The sequence below is a fragment of the Columba livia genome, chromosome 1, assembly GCF_036013475.1.
Source record: "Columba livia isolate bColLiv1 breed racing homer chromosome 1, bColLiv1.pat.W.v2, whole genome shotgun sequence".
Classification (NCBI taxonomy): Eukaryota; Metazoa; Chordata; class Aves; order Columbiformes; family Columbidae; genus Columba; species Columba livia.
In genome coordinates, this window is record NC_088602.1 from 40,020,789 (window position 1) to 40,041,440 (window position 20,652).

Here is a 20,652-nt window from a genome sequence, read left to right on the forward strand (position 1 = left end):
ATATTTTATGAAAAATTTAAATGCTATTCATTTGTGTCACTCACAAATAATTCTCATCTTACTTTGTCATGATCAAATAGAGGGTTAAAATAAGCTGTCACATCTGTTAAATGGTTAACAAAGAAAAGAATGAATACCAATATCTGCTGATTATGGACTAACTTTTGAAACTCCAACATGTATTGAGAAAAAAATATTATTACATTCATGCAAAAATGTAATGCATATGAAAAAAATATCCAGAATGCATGTCATATTTTTAAGCTGGTATTAGTTGATACGGCTAAAAGAAAGGGACAAATACTATTTGTTGTTTAAAAATAAATTTGCCAGAAAGATTAGTGAGGACATAAGCTCTCAACAGGTAGTAAGCAAGGGAAAAGACCATTCATGTTTGGAAACTCACAATATGAAGCTGCAGAAAGCACGGGACAAACTATAGATCTGTAAAAATATCATGAAGAACACTTAGCAGAACTGAAGAAAAAAGCAAGGAAGAATGTATTGGTACATTTTATCTTTTTTATAGTCATCTAGGAAAGCCTAGCAAATTATTGTCTCAAAGGAAGCATTGCTTGTATTAAAGATTTCTACAATGTCCAAATTTTTTCAGTTAAGATTTATTTTTGTGAATATGGAATTTACAAATCACAATCACTTTGGAGTCTTGTGTAAGAATTTTTTTACTTTTTCTCTAAAACATCTGCAAAGTTAAAATAGGTTGCTGAAAGTGGAAAAACGCACCCTGAGTTTGTAAATTTTGCTATATAAATAATGAAAAAATAAGACAAATTTTGGTCTCTACTGTGTCTGGCTGCACTGGAGTTAATTTTTTCATAGCAGCATGTATGGTGCTATGTTTTGGATTTATGACAAAAGTTGTGTTGATAACATAACATTTTAGCTATTGCTGAACAGTGTTCGCACAATGTGAAGGAGTTCTCTGTTTCTCACTCTGATCACTGCACCCCACCACCCACAGTGAGTAGGCGTGCAGAAATCTAGGAGGTGAGCTATTGCTAGTAGAAAGCCTAAGCACCAGTTTGCTTGTGGGAAGTGATGCGTGCCTTTGCGTTGCTTCCTTGCTTTGCCTTGTCTTGCCCTGCCTTGCCTTTTTGCACTGGCACTGCCTTGCCTTGTTTTAATCTTTTGCGTTGCCTCACTTTGCCTTTCCTTGTCTTTTGCCTCAACTTGTCTTTCCTTCACTTATTAAACTATCTTTATCTTCAGCCCCAAGTTTCCTCACTTTTTTTCTTCTTGTCCTTGTCCATTTCCACATGGTGTATATGCAAGTGAGCAGCTGTGCAGGACTTAGCTTCTACCTGTGGTCAGCTCACCACATGGTCTGATAATGCAACACATGAAGAACACCATTAGATGGGCAATTAGGCAACAGAAACAAACAGGAAAAAAATAAAACCATGGAATCCATCCTGTCTCCAGCAAACTTCTTTCACAGAAAGCTTGTCAGACTTGCCTTCTTTTAATTTTAGTATAGTTTTTTTAGTTTTGCTTTGTATTGATACACCTGGTGAACTTTTCAGATGAAAAAAAATATATTGTGGAAAGGAATGGTAGTTTTCTTTCAAAAAGAATATTATTCTATCATCATATCTTTTTTATTGACATTCTGAAAAGATAAAGTGAAAAATGTTACCTATTTCAGGAGAAATAGCACAGAAAGTTTCTGAAAACAAAAATAGTTTCCTAATAAAGAATAGAATCTGAAAACAATGAGATAAATTATAAACAAGAAATTTTAAAACCATACCAGAATAGCAGATTACATTATAATTTCAACATTTAGTATGTGGCTTAATCATCTCCTTATGCAATGGAAATTAGTTAAATACTGACACTACAGATTTCAAAAAGAAATGTTTTAATATTATATTTTTTAACATTACTTATAGATTTTAAAGATGAATATAATAAAGACCCAACTATTTTCTAGGAAAAAAAAAAGTTTTTAAATTGTTTTTATTTATTACTATTATCTCTAACATCAATTAGAAAAGCCTAAAACTTTTACAACAGCCTTATGACTGTGAAATATTTAAACACCATACATGACTCAATGTTTATATATATGTATTTAATATCATAAAAAGTTGATTGTATTTTACAATACTTGGTGAGGATTTTGTTTAATTTTGGGGCACTTGAATAATATTAAAGTATACTCTACATTGGGAAGTTAACAAGCATCTTGGCAATCATCAGACCAGGTATTCATCAGATACTGTTTTTATGGGTACATTTTCAGAATTGTCTGCACAAATAAAACTGCTTAATTGTTACAAGACTTTTAAGAATGGCATTTGTACTTTCATTTTCACAACCTAGTCTCATAAGAAGGTCCATGGAAGTTCATTTTCAAAGTAATCTAAACAGATTTATGAGGTAAAATCCTGGCTCCACTGACTTCAAAAAAGCCAGGATTTCACCCATAGCATCTACTTGACTTTACATTGTACAACATTTTTTCTCTTTCCACAGTTACATCGTACATTCACCACCTACCCCACATGTAAGACATAAATCGCAAAGAAATCTAACTTGCACTTTCTTTGAAAAGTTCATATAGAAAGTGACCATATAACAATTCTTTCCTGTTCACCTCTTCTCAGAATTAACATCCTGACGCAGCTTCCAAAGCAGCTGTGGATTTATGATATTCTTTCCCTGCTACTCAACCTTGCTGTTTTCTATATTTTTTAAAAATCTTATTTTATTTAATCTATTGAAGATATATGTTCAGCAAATTCTTCACAATACCATTACAATTATTTTAAACTGAACTATTTTCATATTTACCATTTACAGTTTGACAAATTTTACCAAACAACTAAACTTAAAACCTGAGATGCAGACGGGGGCAAATTCACACCATATTGGGTATTCAAGAAAACTCCTGACATTTTTTTGTATGTCAATTTCTGTAGAATGGTCCTTCTGTAGAAGAGATCATCATATTTTATTTATGGTAAAAAGCTCCATGTAAGAGAGCAAATGTTCCCCTTTCTCTGCATTGCACCAGGATTCTCAAGGTTTTTAAACTGACTTTTCTTCAATAATTTAAATACAGAATCTCATCACTTCATTTTTTTGGAGATGTGATATGTTGAGTCTGAATCTTAACAGTGTTATAGCTAGAAGACAAAGAACAACCTTTTTATTTTTTTGTTTTGTTTTGTTTTGTTTTTTCTTTATGAGCACAACTGTTTTCTTTGGAAGGCAAAAGAAAATAAAAAAAATAAAAGAAAGTATGTTTTCTGTGTTATTTTATTGGTTGACTCTCATGGGTATAACAATGAACAGACTGAGGTTTATAACACTGATATTTTGAACATATATTCCTCTAAGGACATAGATTTAAGGCTATTTGAAATCAAATCCCAAGGGAAAAGTATGTCAGAGGATATTAAAAGCAGCTCGTAAGTGTTAATGCTGGCTTTCCAAAACTAAAACAAAATCAAAACCAAAAAACCCCAACACAGCAAGTTTAAATATTGACACTTTTTTTTTTTTTTTTTTTTCCCTTAGATAATATATAGCATTGTAGTGGTTTGTCACAAAAGGTCAGTGTATCTTGGCACTTCTTCTGATTTACCTATATAAAGACCAGGAGTAACTCCATTAAGATCAAAGGTCCTACCACTATCAGAGCTGAAGCTGAAACATATTAGAACCCTCATAAAATATTCTACTACAAACACAGGGCTCAATTAGTTAAGTATACTATTATATCAGTTTGCTAGAATGCACCGTAAAAGACCAGACAATAATTGTTCACTGCCACTGTCAAATTTCTCTCTTTACAGTCACACTGGTGTTCAGTCTGCTAGCCTGACATTGGAAGGGATTAATTGATTTGTTCAGACCCTGCAAGTCTAACTAGAATTTTGCATTTATTTTACAAAAGGAATCTGTTCTTCTAGATTCCATGTGAACCAGGGCAATGAGGCACATGCATGAACCTGGCTTGCACTTCCTAAAATTTCCAAGACAATGAAATAAATAGCTTTCTAAGAGAGAGAGAGGGCTGAATCAAACCTCAGGCTACCAGCTTACACTGTAGGGCAACATGTCATTTGGGTGCCTGTTTTCATTTATATTGTACTTCACAGATGCCAAGTACTTAATATTTTATCTCAGCTTCACAGGAAACTAAGAGAGAAAAGTTAATGACTTAGCAATAAAGGACAGAGCACCAGAGATGTTGCTTGAGTACAGAAATTTGCTTTGTGTACTCTAATAAATCATGTTGTTAATGCGTTCTTTAGAAACCAGTAACTCTTCTCAGAAAGGCACAGAGCTCAGTTCGACTTGGCTGTAACACTAGAGTTATCAGTTTCAGCCCTAACAACATTTCCTCCAAAATCTATGAACTGATCTGGGGGACCTCCAAAAAACAAATCAAACTTTGCTAGTTTTTTCTTAGACCCTGAGAAACAGATCAAGACAAGAGGGAAGTGCAAACGATATCTGGTCTTTATTGTGGAGAGATTTTGAACAGTGGTGTTACTCTGTATGTTCAGCTTGTTTTCATATGAAAGATAAGATGAGATTTGTCATGACATTTCTAGGTCCCTAAAATTAATCACATACTAGAAATAAATAGGAAAATAAAAGATAAATGGTTATGATAAATTATAGATAAGAATGTAAAACTAATCATTAATGTAGCACTTACTTTTCAGTTTATAATATAATCGTGTTTAGACTTGATATTTAAAGTACCTCACAATTAAGGCACTAACTAGCATACATATGAATAATCAACACATACAACTTAAACTTACATAGAAAAATAGATAAATACTGCTAATGAAGTAGCGGAAGTCATGTTAACTGTGAATTATCTTTGGCAAACATAGGAATAAAATGTAAAGAGATGTTATGCATTAATTAAAAGTTAACTCACACTCTCAAAATATTAAAAGAAAGTACATTTCAAGAATCATTAAGTTGGTTTGATTTTGTAATTAGTGTAGGTGTTCCTCCCAGGCCTAGTCCTAGTTGCAGTCATGAATTCTATCACATGAACCCATATTCACAAGTTAAATTCATCTCAAAAAAAAAGAGAAAAACCAAATACAGTCATTCTTAAAGACTTTCACCAGAAGCAGAGATAATTAGTGAGGTACTTCTGAAATAATAAATTAAATACTTAAGAATTCATAAAACATCAAAGAAAAAAAGAGACGCCTTTCAAAGAGGTTATGTTACCATTAGTAGAACAATATTTAGCTTACTATATCAATAGTGTGCATGAATTGATGTTGTTATTAGATGAATGATTTCATTTGTTGTATATAAAAGGGAATCTTCTAATATGCTGTTTCACGGGAAAATCTAAACAGAACTTCAAACACATTTTGCCCTGAATATGGCTGCAATATTACTGTGGTAGCATTTAATAAATTAGGTTTCCAAATAAGGTTAGAGCTTCTTTAGCCTATTAATTGTCAGTGAAGTAGAAAAATAACATATATACTGAGCTCCAAATAATTCTTCTGGAACTGCAAAATACAACCTGCCATGTAAATATTTCTACCAGCAGTTTAATAGTAACAAACGATGTTATTTCTCAAGGTCAGAAAAACATTCACTGTAAAATTTGGATACTGATCATAGAATATGATGTTTAACTTCCTCCTGTAAAGTAAAATTATTTATTTTCATCAGTATTACATATATAATGTAAAGACTCATTCTTAAAAAAAAAAAAAAAAAAAAAAAAAACAAACAACAACAAAAAACTAACTATAACTAACTATAAATTCTTTTTTTTTTTTTTTTCCTAATTCTTAATCTATTTTTGCTTTAAGGTGAATGACAGTGTTTTCACAGAAAAAAAAAAAAAGTTATAAATTTAGCATGAAATATCACATGCACTTTCAGGAATCAGTTTTTATGCTCAAACTTAAGTTTTATTTACATTTTAGGTTAGCAAATGGATACACAATACAAAATTGAAAATACATTTTAGACACAATTCTCAAAATCACAGAATGGCTGTGGTCAGAGGGCACCTCTGGAGATCACCTGGTCCAACTAACCTGTTCAATCAGGACCAATTAGAACTGGTTGCCCAGGACCATACCCAGACAACATTTAAATATCTCTGTAGAATGAAACTCCACAACTTCCCTAGGCAACCTATGCTCAGACACCCTCACAGTGAAGTGTTTCCCCATATTCAGGAGGAACCTTTTGTTTTTCAGGTTTGTGCCCATTGCATCTTATCCTAACACATGACAGCACTGTAAAGAGATTGGCTTTCTTCTTTATGAATCCTTTCTTTAGGTATTTATATAGATTGATAATATTCCCCCTGAGCACTCTCTTCTCTAGGCTGAAGAGTCCCAGCTCTCTCAGCCTTTCCTCGTAGGAGAGATGCTTCAGTCCCTTAATCATCTTTGTGGCCCTTTGCTGGACTCTCTAGTATGTCTATGTTTCTCTTGTATTGAGGAGCCTAGAACTGGACACAGCACTCCAGGTGTGGTCTCTCCAGGGCTGAGTAGAAGAGGAGTATCACCTCCCTCAACCTGCTGCTTATACTCCTTCTAATCCAGCCCATTAACCTTCTTTGTAGCAAGGGCACCTGACTGGCATATGTTCAGCTTGTCCACCAGTACTGCCATGTCTTTTCTGTCAAGCTACTCTCCAGCTGGATGGTCCTCAGCATACACTGGTGTTCAAGTTCCTCCTCCCCAGATGCAGGACTTTGCACTTGTCCTTGTTGAAGTTGATGAGATTCCTGTCAGCCCGTTTCTCCAGCATGTTAAGGTCCGTCTGGGTAGCAGTATCAGCAACTCCTCCCAATTTTGTGTAACAACAAATTCGCTAAGACACACTCTGCCTCATCATCCAGATCATTAATGAAGATGTTAAACAAGATTGGACTCGGTATTGACCATTGGGGTACACCATAAAATGCAGTTACCAGAACATAGCTTCCTAGTTTCTCGGGAGATTCTAGTGTATTCAATTCAGGCACATAGAAATGATAGATATGAATGAAGATTTAAAGGAAATTCTACCCCTTCTGTAAAAGCTGGGTGGAATACCACCAATCACTTCAAATGATTCTAGACACTAATGTTTGTGCAACCAAGATCCAGTCTGGATTCAGATCCAGACTGTAGACATGCATCTACATTTAAAAATCAGTATGTAAGACAGGGTTCTAAATTTCCATTATATTCAATGAAGATCTGGGTGTACATTCACTTGCTTAGGCATAGACATTGGTGAAATGTAGTATGACTTAGTGTATCCCTTCTTGACCTTCGGTGCTTGTCCAAAAGAGTGCATGTCTGCTGTTAATCCTGTATCATATCTGTCAGGCTTTTGTGGGTATCTCAAGCACTTAAAAAGCTGAAAGAGCACTTGGTAGTTAGGTTTAGGCAATTGAATCCCAGTTTATATATACACTGTGTGTAGTGGAGCCTTAGGCACTTGGCTTGCCTGTTAAGCCTGTATTAGTTTTAATTTTACCTGTCTGCAGTCTGGAGCCTAATTTGGTTCTCCATGATGGTCGTATTCCTACTTAAAATCCCACTCTTCCAGATAAGTTTGCATCTTAGGTTTACTCATTTATTTCCCTTTCATAGTATCTTTTACATCAGGTTATTATATGGTAAAAGGTAAAATTAACATGCTAATGACGGTGATGTGTTAATGAGAGTTAGTATGGATTAGTGTGAACTAGCCGATGCAGTCTTAGTAGGCTATTGACACAAGAGAGGGTTGCTAAGATCGTGAGTTTATCCTGGATTTCATGCACAGAATTCCTAACTTGAGCAAACTAAAGTATTCTATGTGTTTAGTTGAGAAAAATGCTTATGAAATGCTGTAAAAATATTGTATCTATAAATTGGCTGAAATATTAAAAATGTAGCTGTTCTTCTACCCAATTGTAAATTCATGAAGCTTTAATATAAGTGCATCAAATTAGGGATCCTCTGTGCTCAAGTGGCTTCTCTACACAAAATTGCACATACAAACACCGGAGGCTGGCTTTCAGCCCCCTTTGAAATGCCGGTTGACTGAATTTTCACATTCTGAGTTGTCTTGCTTTTGCTATTTAATAAAACATATGGACACATTGTTCCACAAGATAAATTCTGGTTTACAACTGAATACCCAAGAAGTATTTTTGAAAAGTGTCTGGGGGAGAGTAAAATGACACAGTAGCTGGATGAGTGAAGGGAGTTCACCACTCGCCTCTTTGTACTTGAAGATCTTTTATCCTCTCACCACAGCAGGACTACAAATGTTTTTGTTCCTTTGACAGGGACTTTTATTTTCTGTCTCCTTTTACTACCTATACAGTGCAACACTAGACTGCTAAGGAAAAATATAAAATCTAGAAATATCTCAGTAGGAAAGATCAGTGAGAACTACTCTCAATCAGTAGGAGTATCTTAAAGGACATGATTTGCTCATGGTAACTACCCATTCCCCAAGGGTGCTGCTTGACTGTATGTGGGTACTACACCTCTGAGGCAGCAGATTTTAGTCACACTGCTGGAGAGAGTGTTTTTACCTATCAAAGCTATGGAGGTAAGATCAGAGTAAAGTACTGATGATTTTGTCCATGAATGCTTAGAACTGAAAGTTCAAATGGAAAGTTAAAAGAGATTACACATGGAGTGCAATATATAAAAGTCTGAAGCTGAAAATGCCTAAGTGCCTATACAGAAAAACAGAAAGTAAAGCCCTATTAAAATATGTTGGAAAAAGGAGAAAAAGTAATATTCAGTGTTTGCCTTTTGCGTATCGTATTAATGAAGACAAAAGAAATCTGATTATGATGATGGTCTGGGTCTTTTGGTATTATAATCAAAAAACGTTCTGAATTTTCAATTTGAATGTTAGGCACTTGAGCTACAGTTGTCTGTCCTTGCTTAAGCATCTTGGTCTTCTTAAAGCATTTAAAGGTTTGTTTCTAATTTGTCTCTCTACCAACTGAAGAATTTGTCAGAACAGATGAGAACAGAGACAAAGAAGATGCTACCCTTTGGATGTTATACTTGATATCTGGATTTTAAAAATGACATGTGAATGGAGAGATTTAGATTCATTAGTTACATTAATGCTGATAAACAACACAGGCCAGAGAACATTCTCTTGCCCTGAGGTCAGGTGTCACAATGTTGACCCTGTTCAAAGACCTGAACTATATTAACCCTCAGAAGAGTGCAAGAAAAAGTTTTCTCTGGCCCATGTTATCTCTTGAAACGTGTGCACATATTTAGGCAAGAAACATTTGGCACAATCTAGAGATAGATCATAGAGCTTGTTAATGCATGGACAAGCATGAGGCAGGACAGAAAAATAGAAAATCAATCTAAGCACTTGAGAAGAAACTAACATTATTATTATTATTATTATTATTATTATTATTATTATTATTATTATTATTATATATTTTTTTTTTTAGTAATGAGAATGGCAAAAATATTAGCAAGATCAGATATAGTAGTACTGATGCAGAGTGAGGTAGGAATCAATGGGCTTTCTTATTTCCCCCCTCAAGAAGGGGGAAAGAGAGTCCCCATCAATCTGATGGCCTAGTGTTACAGTTGAAAGATCAAAGGAGTGATCAGCCCTTTGGCATTGGGTGGGATTTGTCTTTCCCAAATGGGGAAGAGGGTCTTTACCCAAGAGGTAGTGGGGCTCATTTGCAGATTTTTAGACTAGACTTGAAGAGGGAGGGGAATAATATGAGGCTTGCTTGTGACAAGCTATGGGATAACACATCAAGCATAGAGAGATAGGGTGCTAGCAAGGGCCCTCCCCTGTTGCTCTGAGATGTACTGGGTACACTGGAATGCATTTGAAGCCTTACAGAGAAGAGCCAGAGGCTTCTGAGGAGCCAAAAGGAAACACCAGAGAAATAACTCAAAGGAATTAAGATTGCTCCTCTAAAAAGGTGAAACGGCCAAAAGCCCAGCTGAAGAGCCTTTACACTAATGCATGCAGCATGGACAAAGAACATGAGGAGCTGGAAGCCACTATGCTACTAGAAAGCTACAGCCTAGTTACCATTACTGTATCTTGATGACTGGAATGTAGCTATAGGTGGCTATGGGCTGTTCAGAGGAGACAGGAGAGGAAAGGGGAGAAGGGGTTCCCCTCTATATCAAGAAAAGGATAGATTGTAAAGAGGTGTCTGAAGAATAGCCACAAGAAGGTTGAAAGCTTTACGGGTAATAATCAAGAGACTGAGGCAACAAACAGAACCTTGTTGGTAGTGTTTACTATCAGAGGGGGTGTGATACCAGAACTGATGGTCACCAACACAAGTGAGGTAATCAGTGATGTCAAGACTGAAGGCAGCCTGGGTTGCAGCAGTCATATGCTGAGGAATACAGGTCAGGTGAAGAGTGAAGTCAGGACCCTGAATTTTAGGTAAGCAAACTTCCAGATCTTCAGGGTGTTAGTCATTAGGATCCCCTGGAAAACTACCATCAGGGACAAAGGAGAAGAACAGAGCTAACAAATCTTTAAAGATGCTTTCCATCAAGCGTGAGAACTCTCGATCCCCAGGTGTAAGAAACTGAGAAAGGAGGGCAAAAGGCCGGCATGGCTGAGCTCAGATCTGCTGGTCAAACTGAAGGGCAAAAAGGAAATTCGCAGACAGTGGAAGAAGGCACAGGTATCCTGGGGGGAGTATATGGACTCTGCTCAGTTTTGTAGGAAAGGGATCGGGAAGGCCAAGATGTGACTGGAGTTGAACTTGGCAAGGGACACAAAGAATAATAAGAAAGTCTTCTATAAGTGTGTCAGACAGAACAGGAAGATCAAAAAAAGTATAACCTACTGATGAATGGGACTGTCAAGCTAGTAACAACAGATAAAGAGAAGGCTGATATACTCAACACTATTTTGCCTTAGTCTTCACTGGCTACCTCACTTGTCACACTTCTCCAGTGGATGAATTGTAAGACAGGGATAGGGGGAACAAAATTGCTCCCACTATAAGAGAAGATCAGGTTCAATTGTTCAATGTCCAGACGGAGATCAGTGACAAGTGGTGTCTTTCAACAGTCCATACTGTGACCACTGTTATTTGATATTTTGATCAGTGATATAGACAGTGGGATTGAGTGTACACTCAGCAAATTTGCGGACAATACCAAGCTGAGTGGTGCAGTTGACACACTTGAGGGATGGGATACCATCCAGAGGGACATGGACAGGCTCAAGAAGTGGGCCCATGTCAGCCTCCTGAGGTTTAACAAGGCCAAGTGCAAGGTCCTGCACCTGGGTTGGGGCAACCCCTGGTATCAATACAGGCTGGGAGATGAGAGATTGAGAACAACACTGCTGAGAAGGACTGGGGGTACTGGTGGACATAAGCCATAAATACGGACTTGCAGTCCAGAAAGCCAACTGTATCCTGGGTTGCATAAAAAGCCACCTGTGTGGCCAGCAGGTCAAGGGAGGTGATTCTTCCCCTCTGCTCTGGTGAGACCCCACTTTGAATACTGTGTTGAACTCTTAGCCCACAGTACAGGAAAGACATGAACCTGCTGAAGGGGGTCCAGAGGAGGGCCATGGAAATGATCAGAGGGCTGGAATACCTCTCCTATGAGGAAAGGCTGAGACAATTGGGGTTGTTCAGCCTGCAGAAGAGAAGGCACCAGGCACACCTTACTATAGCCCCCCTTAAAAGGGGCTTATAAGAAAGATGGGCACAGACTTTTAGTAGAGCCTGTTATGATGAGACAAGTGGTAAAGGTTTTAAACTAAAAGAGGGGAGGTTCAGACCAGATATAAGGAAGAAATATTTTATTATGAGGGTGGTAAAGCAGGGGAACGGGTTGCCCAGAGAGGTGGTAGGTGCCCCGTCCATGGCAACATTCAAGATCAGGCTGGATGGTGCTCTGAGCAACCTGATCTAGTTGAGTATGTTCCTGCTCATTGCAAGTGGATTGGACTAGATGACCTTAAAAGGTCCCTTCCAGCACAAACCATTCTATGATTCTATGAGGGCTGCTGCCTGTTTTAATAAGGGTGAAGTACCCATATTTCAGTTGCATCAAAGACACCAAGCAGCAAAACACTCCATGCAATCTGAGATTCATTCGGTGAACCCAGAGCCACCTTCTGTCACGATGTTTAGGACGTATGATGTTGAGGTTACTGCTCGCACCTGATCTGCAAAATCTGAGTCTCCCAAGCCATTAGTCCATTGGTAACTGAAATGAAGTCTAGCATTGTTACAGTATCTTTTAGAACATTTATTTCTTCATCCTTTCCTAAACTCCCCAGAAACTGTGTTGTTTTTTTTTTTTTTCCCTTCAGAACCTGCAATGTGCATTTGAACTAAGACGATACCATGTACTACTGTGAGGGCACTCTTGCTTGGCCTGGGAGCATCTTTGTTCTTGCCAATGAGAATGTCAGCAGCATTTTCCAGTTGTGGTGGTAGAGGAAAGAATGCATGTGTTCCTCCATATAGCAATGGTAGACCAGAGCTGTACCCTCTGTTAATTTCTTGAAGAAAAAAAATCTATTGTTCTACTGTTCAGACCTTCATGATGGTACACTCCCCAAAGACTCAAAAAAGGGAAATGGATGGAAGAAAGATCCATGCATATATGAAAAGGAAAACCAGGGAATAATCATTGTGTCCTGCCCTTGCTCATGTATTGTGCAGATGTTTCTTTATATTCACTTTCATGCGCTGTTATGCTTTTCAGCAGACAATGAATGTATGAGCCCAGATGATATTATTTTTTATATCAATCTCTACCACCAATATTTTTTTATCTCATCTCATGACCATCAGTCTAAACATAGACAAATTATTTCATGTGTGCATTTTTTTCCTCTTTTTAAGCTTCATGTGGTTCTTCCAGTGATCTTTTCCCTGCCTCTGCCTCTAGGGCTGAGAGACAAGTGCCAGATGTTCCTGAGTGCCTTTTGTAACATGATACAGAATGACCAAAAAATAAAAAAACATTATTCTAAAAAGTGGATTTTTTTTCACATTTAATTATTAGGTATTAAAATAATAGAAAACTTAGTTTCCACCAGCAAGGCCAACATTTTTACAAGTAGCAAAAATCACTGACAAAATCTGTAATAAGACAGTTACATACTGAAAAGTAGAAAATTTAAGATACTTGATGCACTACTTTAATTCTTTGATGTCTTTAATCTTGCCATTATTAAAACAAACACACACTACTCAAAAAAAACAAACCAAACTAAACCAAAAAATAACCCCAACAAACCCAAATATGATCGCACAATGACTTTCATTTCTCTTTGTTACTTTGCTGTCCTCTCTTAAATGTAGGAAGAGTAGCATCTCAGGAACCACAGAATCACAAAATATTTGAGGTTGAAAGAAACCTCTGAAGGTCATCTGGTTCAATGAGCGTGCTTAAGCAGGGATATCTAGGGCCAGTTTTCTAGGTCAACATCCAGAAAGCTTGTAAATATCTCCATGGAACGAGACTGCTCAACCTCCCTGGGCAAACTGTGCTGGTGCTTGTTAACCTTTACAATGAAAAAGTGCTTCCTGGTGTTCAGATGCAACCTCCTGTGTTTGGGGTTGTGCCTATCACCTCTGGCCCTGATATGAATTTATACATTTTTTTATCCTTCCTAATCTATATAAGGCTATGTTTTTTTACTGCTCACTCATTTTCCTCAGGCAGGGATAAAGATTTTGGTTTTGATTACTTTACCATTCTATCTTCCTTTTGCACTAATTGATAGTGGAAGGAAAGCCTTTGCACATGTGCACACACGTGCAAAAATGCAACTGGCAGTATATGACAATGTAAAAATCAAACAAACAGGAGGGTCTTAATATTCTCTAGGAGTCTTCAGAAAAGAACATCATAGTCCTGGCCACATTCAGCTTTATTAAAGGAAAGAGACAGTCACTTTTAGTATTAATCTACCTGGCACATAGATGTATCTAATAGATAGTCAGAAGTTCCAGTCAAATTGTGTAGTGAACACAAAGTTGTTTTCTGAATACACAGTCTCAGGTCCTTTGGACTTGCAGTACACACAGAACATTTGCACAGAATATTTACATATTCATCTCAGCTCGAGTGAGTCCTGAATTTACTTTGGAGCTACAATTCCTGGCAAATATGTATCATGGTTGTTGCTAAAATACTGACATTTTCTATAATTTTTCGTTATATCCTTGTTTTCAAGGATACATCGTCCCGGTTACTAGCAATACTGACAGTCTGTGGCAAGGAAGGTAATTACCACCTTAGACACAGCAATCCCAGTGTGTTATGAGCACTGAAAATTGAGACTTGAAATAAGTATGTAATTGTGTACACAGCTGTGCAGTACTACCTGTAGTTTCCTCTCAAAAGTAGAGGCCTTTTTTGTGAGTTTTTTTTGTTATTACTTGTTTTAAGCTCAGTGATAGATCATACCTGGTACCATTATAGATAAAATATTGTCTCAAATTATACAGTTAATTAGTGACAAGGAAAAGTGTATTTTTCAGAAAGAAACAAGGGGAAGAGTTAATTAACTTATTTTTCTAATTCAGATTGATCTAAACTGATTATTCCTGAATGTAAGAGCTCAGTATTCAGAAGGAGGAATTATGAAGACAATGCTGAGTAGTAACACATATATTGTGTTAAATGGAAAGTTTTGTCAGTGCTATAATGACATTTTTGGTGATTAACTGCTGGAGAGAAGCATTGCAAAAATGTCTTGATGTCATATTTTTGGCTTGAAATATTAAGTCATATGATTTCCTTGTATTAATTCCAGTTTTAACTATGACAGGGCTCTTAGAACATAAAAATTTGAGCTGATAACTTTAATTCCAGACTTTAAATCTGGTAAATAATGAGATTAATTTATCTTATAATGAAAAATGTTCTTATTTCTACTCTGAGTCTCACTTTATACACCTTTAATAACTTACATGTACTGTTGTATCTGTTAAACTGAAGAGGTATGTATTATGAAAAAATAAATTATTTATCTAGCTAACTGTAGATTATGATCTAATTACCCCTTCTTTTTTTCTTTGATGATCTAAATAGATGAAGCTTTCTCGGTTTCTTAACACATGTTCTTTCTACTGATCTTTTCTTCTGGACCACTGTGACAGGTATTCTTTCAACCTCCCCTTAAAAAAAAAAAAATAAAATGAAAATAAAATAAAAATAAAATATTCGGAACTGTGCATTGATACTTCAGAAATGATTCCTCAGGCACCAGAAAGAGAGGCTGTATGTTCTTACTCCAGTAATGCATTCCTTCTGCCCCTAGTTCCTATCTCAATCAGAGCTCAGAGCAGGAAAATAAACTCAGACAATTAAATGCTGGGATATCTAGAGCTTTTTCATAGCTATTCTTTATTCTTACATGAATGATATCACTAATTGACAAAAGTTAAAAGATTAAATGAGTGCTAAGATGCAGATTCATGAAGAGATAATAAAATAATGTGAAAGCAATGTGTGTTTTTTTTTGTTTTTTTTTGTTTTTTTTTTTGGTGGTTGTTGTTTTGATTTGGTTTGGTTTGGTTTGGTTGTTTGTTTTTGTGTCATCACCCCAGACAACATTAAGAGGATATGTTAGTCTGGATAAGAATTAGGCAAATTAGTTATGGGAAACTCTTTACCCATGTTCCTTTCAATATCTATTTTTCCCTACTGTCCTTCAAAGTAAAGCCATAACAATAACTTAGAAAACACTTTTCTTAACTGATTATTAATCACTTCACAACCGCTTTTTGTAAAAGACAATAATATAAAAGTTTGTTTTTCAATACAATTATAGTTCCTTTTTTTCTTTTCTAATTAATTCAATGTTAGAGGAAATATATACATATATATATATATATATATATAAAAATTTACCCAAAACAAAATTTTTGCTCAAGAATATTTCAGATTAGGACTTCCTATGCCTCCCTATACTTCTACTCTATAGATTTTTAGAGGATAACTTATTCTACTCTAGGTGGTGGATTGATTGAGGTTATGAAGTCAGAAATCTATTATATTTCATATGTATTTCTTATTTATGGAATGTTTTATAATGTATTTTCTAGCAGATTAGATCATTAAGTGAAGACATTCCTTAAATGTATATTTTGAGTGAAAATTCTTCTGTTTATAACTGTTTATATGTGGAAATTCAGCGAATGTCATTAATATTTTTGGCTTGAAATATTAAGTGGCGAGAAAGTAAGCCTGTCTTATAAATATATGCATTGACATTATCTTTTATCTGCTAGAGCTGATTCCTAGGCAGATAAAATAAGGTTTCCTGCTCTTTTCTGAATAGTAACAAAATAGACTTCCCTGATATTTGATCCATCATGTTGTTGCTACCTGTGACACTAAAGAGGATATTTCTTCTCTTACTGAAAAACAGTGGGAGATTTTGCAGCTCATTTCAATAGGACCTACACAGAAGCAGGATTTATAGCTGGAAACTTCTAACATGCACATCTATTATTCAGTCAAAAACAACAGAGATCAATGGAAACAAAAGCTTCTATAAGGCAAAGAAGAACAGAGGATCTTTCCTAATGAAATTTCAAAAAGAACATCCATTATAAGATATTGATGTTAACTAAATTTAAATCATTAACAAAATTGTTAAATTTGAGGAGAATGTTTTGGTAATTATAGGTTGGCAATGTATTCTGCCATTTCTATAATAAATGGTATTTTGAAAAAAAGAACTGCTGTGAGGCAAGATTATAGATTTATAATTCCTTTGTGTGTATTCAACTATGCACAGTTCTTATTATATATATTTCTTCAATAGCATTTATTTCCTGTGCATACATGAGAACAGATCTGTGGGTCTCTAGCATCCCCAGTGAGCATCTTTACTCTAAAGGAACACTAATGAGCTATCTACTGAATCAGTAAATCTGATTGTTCATGCAAAATGGATTATTCATGCAAATTGATTAGGATAAGGAAGTTACTTCTATTTCTGCTGTATGAATGACAGCAGATAAAATAAAGCTATGATACTAAGTACTCCATCCAAGAAACTAGGCTACAAGCTTACTGCAAATGAGATTGAGAACAATGTAAAATAAAATAATTTCACCTTTCCTATTTTTTTGAGGAAATAGGTTAGATATTGAAAATTTTATCATCAAGGTTAACATATTTTTACATATCAACTATTGACACTGTTTTCTACAATTAAATAATCAAAATAAGTTGCTCCTTTTGGAAGATTTATAGGCAAGATTTTTTCAAATCGAAACATTCCAAAGGCCAATACGCAAAAAGTAATGTGCAATTCATATAAGTTGCCCACATTGTGAGGGTCACAATAACTACATATTTACTTCTCAGACAACAAAGTGGAGGGAATTCTGAGTGAAGTAATACAATAACTGACACTCTGATATAAGAGGAAAAAAGAAAATAACAAAAAGCAGAGAATCCTTGTGATTTGATGACTTTCTGCGAAGTAAAGATACACACCATTAACTCCATAGAAACCAGTGGAAACTGGGGGTACTGAATATCTTGTGAAATAAATCTATACTCTCTTTAGAATGAAGTCTACTTTTCTACATCATATCTTAGTTATGATAAAAGCTATGATAATCTAAACATTTCACTGGTAAGTGCTAGTGGATATATATTTCTATGTCAGATGCCAAATTACATAGAATTCCTTTAAGATTATTTTAAACTAGTAGTGTTTTAGGGTCATAGAGATTTTTGGGACATTGCTTAGGATAAATAGTCTTTATCTATGTTGTAAACAGAATTGTTCATACATCATACAGTCTATTACCATCGCATACAGTCAGCTCTGAATAGCCACAATAGCCACATAGCATTATGTGTTTTCATAGTTAGAGAACCTGACATAGAATCTAACTCTTCCTGCAGTACTGGCCTTTAGCGTCATATTTGCAAAGCCAAGTTACACGTGAAATATATTTATTTTTTTTCCCCCATTCCTTAAGTGTTGCCTATTTTTGTATCAATTTCTTAAACTCTGTATTTGGTAAAACAAAATTGTTTGGTTTGTTTTATTTTTAATTTTTTAGATCTGTGAAGTGCACAGGCAATATATTAAAAAATACATAAATAATACATAAATACATTTACACATTTAATTCTGGGTGTATATTTTACCTGAAATCTAAAGGCATCTGTTAACAGAGGCATCCAAACATTACAAATTAATGTTTGATAATTACTTCTTTCTTCTGTACCAATGAGTTAGTAATGAATTGTCAGCTGGACACTTAACAAGAGAAAAATAGTTCCTATAAAAATGACATGAATGTGTCTTTAAAAACAAACAAACAAATATAAAAACTTTAACAATAACGAATTGCTACAGATGGCTTTTTATGAACTGCAGAAATCAAAATTTAGAATTTTTTTTGAAACTCATGAAAAAATATTTTATTTTAATATATGGAGCTCTAAATATAATTTCTTGTATGATACCATTTCATGGTAAGAAGTTGTTGCACTCAAAATCTTGTGATCAAGAAGGAACACATTTCTTGTTTGGAGAAAAAAATTACCGTTAATCCTATTAACATTTTAACAGTCTAATAATTGAAATAATCTAAATAATTCAGAAAATCACCATAATAATAACTTTAAACTATATGCAAAATACTTTCCTAGCACCTACCTATTTTCCCTGGTGTCATGCTCACACTCCCCATATCTCTCTTTGCTTGTATATATACCTTCACACAGGTGTTGTGTTCCTATATGTGTTTTGTGTTAGAAAATCATTATTTGCACCTATTAATGCAGTGGCTTATGAATTGTAATGCCCCATGAAGCCATTGTAATTTTAGACAGAAATCTGAGGAAGGCTTGGTTCTCTTTTGGAGGATAGGAAAATAATCCATGCAAATTGAAAAAAAAAAAAAAAAAAAAAAAAAAAAAGCTAAGGGGTACAGTGGATCAAGGAAGTCATTAATCAATATGTAATTATATTCTGAAAAAAGGAAGCAATATATCTGAAATTTATGAACAGAAATAAAAACATTAATAAATACGGAGTGTGAGACAATTGGCTAATATAACCAGCCAGTACTGTTTCAGATTCCCACATGACCATCTGTTACCTTTCTAGGGGAATACAAATGTACTCTGCATCATTTCTGCTACTCCCATGTGAATATCTCACATGCCATCAGACACCTTAAATGAAACTGTATGACTGTGTTAGTTAAATTGTTCCTGCAGGAAGACTGAAAGGCAGAAAAAAAACCCTTACTGTAGAGGTTTCCACATGGGTAGACAAGAAAACAAGGTTGCTGAGCTTTCAGGAACTGGTAGGACTTCTAAAAAAGGCTCATATCAGAGAACTACACCAGTAGTTCTAAAGAATTCAGGTTTTTGACTTTCAGAAAAAAAAAAAGAGAGAGAGAGTAATAATATTTGATTTAAAGATTGTGATTCAATAATTTATTATCCATTTGTTATTGTTATTGTTGTTTTTTTTTTTTAATGCTGCATTTTGTGCTTGAAGAAATACTAAGTAATTATTTAACAGCATTGTTTTCTTTGCCCTTGCATCTGGTTGGGATTCACTCTTTAAGGCTTTGGTTATATACATGTGCTGTTTCTATGTTAAGATGTCAAATGCCTAACTGAGGGGCAGGAAAAAGCAAAGGCTCTTAATCAATGAAATAAAGTATTTAGTTTACTATGTCAGGAGTCTTTACCATCAGGTTTGCATATCTTCCATCTTATATTTTTTTTTTTTCACTGTGAAAGACAGATATCACTCAGTGGAAGAGGTGAGGGGAAGAGTTGAGAAGGAGAAGAGGGAGTTGAGGAGGGAAGAGAAGGAGAGAAGAAACAATATATTATGGTGACATCAGAATGAACAGACTCCATGCTGTCAATAAGCTTCAACAGGGTAAAATTCATACTTGAATTCCCAGAAGAGGCCTCAACATATTAGTACTTTTATTGCAATAACTGTGATAAGAAAAGTAGCCTCGGTCTTAATCAGCACTGTTGGAAACAACATACTGCCTTTTACATGGTGTTTCTACAAAGCAGATCTTGCTTAATTAATTCTCACGTAATCTGAGATCAGTTTACAAAGTGATTTGAAAAGAAACTCTGAAAAGAACATTTATTGAAAGTTGGTTAGTAGTTATTTTGTGGAGCTTTGTGTCTCCTAGTGATAGGATTTGTAACTGAAGCCTCTTAGTTTTAATGGTATAGTGTTTTTTCTTAAATGCTCTTCAGTATGGTCAACAAAAAAAAAAAGTAATTTCCAGACTATGATCCCTTCTGAAATTTACTGTTGAAATAATTGGTAGAACAATGCAATCAGTATAAACTGTATGTAAAACTACAAGCAACCACAGGAAAACAGTTCTCTCTTCTGATTCTCAGATCCACAAACTGTCAACCAGCTGGTTGTCAATTTGTGATGGATGCACTCTACACCCTTGACCACACTGGCAGTGCTTTGACACAGGCTCCAGAGGAGGTGAAACCCTTCACTATAGCTGTGTGTCCTGGTTTTGCTAAAAACAAGTTTCTCTTTTAGTGAATTTGCTTGTCAGCTAAAGCCTTCATATTAACTGCATTTTCCTGGAGAACCAGACACATGTTTTGGTAAACCTAGCAATGGAATGCAAACTTATTG